Source organism: Diceros bicornis, chromosome 5 (genome assembly GCF_020826845.1).
Source record: "Diceros bicornis minor isolate mBicDic1 chromosome 5, mDicBic1.mat.cur, whole genome shotgun sequence".
Classification (NCBI taxonomy): domain Eukaryota; kingdom Metazoa; phylum Chordata; class Mammalia; order Perissodactyla; family Rhinocerotidae; genus Diceros; species Diceros bicornis.
The window spans coordinates 91,318,307-91,319,955 of record NC_080744.1 but is presented as its reverse complement, the minus strand read 5'-3'; the positions used below and the strand labels follow the sequence as shown (position 1 = coordinate 91,319,955).

At 37.8% G+C, this 1,649-nt stretch overlaps 1 non-coding gene across 1 annotated transcript; it reads right to left on the bottom strand.

Moving 5' to 3' along the window:
• Nucleotides 1-1,269: 1,269 nt before the first annotated feature.
• On the bottom strand, nucleotides 1,270-1,376 carry LOC131406642 (U6 spliceosomal RNA). Its single transcript, XR_009220275.1, has one exon. It is a non-coding gene; the product is annotated as a U6 spliceosomal RNA (small nuclear RNA).
• Nucleotides 1,377-1,649: the final 273 nt, after the last annotated feature.

The following is a 1,649-nucleotide window of genomic DNA, read 5'->3' as shown; positions in this document are numbered from 1 at the left end:
CTCTGATTTTTATTATTTCTCTCCTTCTGCTGGCTTTGGGCTTTGTTTGTTCTTCTTTTTCTAGTTCTGTTAGGTGTAATTTAAGGTTGCCTATTAGGGCTTTTTCTTGTTTGTTAAGGTGGGCTTGTATCGCTATGAGTTTCCCTCTCAGGACCGCTTTTGCTGCATCCCATATGGTTTGATATGGCATGTTATCATTTTCGTTTGTTTCCAGATAGTTTTTGATTTCTCCTTTAATTTCATCAATGATCCATTGGTTGTTCAGTAGCATGTTGTTTAATCTCCACATTTTTGTCACTTTCCCAGTTTTTTTTTCCTGGTTCATTTCCAGTTTCATAGCCTTATGGTCTGAAAAGATGCTTGTTATGATTTCAATCCTCTTAAATTTATTGAGGCTTGCTTTGTTTCCCAACATATGGTCTATCCTAGAGAATGTTCCATGCGCGCTTGAGAAGAATGTGTAGTCAGCTGTTTTTGGGTGGAGTGCTCTGTATATGTCTACTAGGTCCATCTCGTCCAGTTTTTCATTTAAGTCTAATATTTCTTTATTAACTTTTTGTCTGGATGATCTATCCATTGCTGTAAGTGGGGTGTTAAGATCCCCTACTATTATTGTGTTGTTGTTGATTTCTCCTTTTAGGTTTGTTAATAGTTGTTTTATGTACATTGGTGCTCCTATGTTGGGTGCATATATATTTATAAGTGATATGTCTTCTTGATGGAGTGTCCCTTTTATCATTATATATTTCCCTTCTTTGTCTTTCTTAACCTGTTTTATCTTGAAGTCTACTTTGTCTGATATGAGTATGGCAACACCTGCTTTCTTTTGTTTGCCATTAGCTTGGAGTATTGTCTTCCATCCTTTCACTCTGAGCCTGTGCTTGTCTTTAGTGCTAAGATGTGTTTCCTGAAGGCAGCATATTGTTGGGTCTTGCTTTTTAATCCATCCTGCCACTCTGTATCTTTTGATTGGAGAGTTCAATCCATTTACATTTAGGGTAATTATTGAAATATGAGGGTTGAATGTTGCTGTTTTGTCACTTATTTTCTGGTTCTTTTGCATTTCCTTTGTTTCTTGTCCCATTTGTTTTGGACTGCCAATTCAGTTTGGTTGTTCTGTCTTATGATTCTTCTAGTTTTCTCTTTGTTTATCATATGTGGTTTTAATTTGATTATTTGTTTAGTGGTTACCTTGAGGTTTGGGCAAAAAATCTTCTGTATGAGATAGTCCATTATCTGATAGCCTCCTATTTCCTTATACTAAGTCAAAAAAATATGGAACGCTTCACGAATTTGCGTGTCATCCTTGCGCAGGGGCCATGCTAATCTTCTCTGTATCGTTCCAATTTTAGTATATGTGCTGCCGAAGCGAGCACAAGAAGGACATTTTTTTACCCGCAACTTTGGCTTCCAGTCATGTGTCGTAACCAGTGCTAGGTGGAGAGGTCTGATTTGAATTGCTGTAATAAATACGGAGATGACAGGCATTTCGTGAATAGGGAATAGCGTATGTAAACTCTCAGAAGCATGAGGGAGCACATTGCCTTAAGAGGACAGGTAACAGAGTTAAATGAAGTAGACGGTATATTTGGGACTAAACTGCGGATGAGGCTGATCACCCGTGATGCCAAATCCCAAGTTATTTCTGG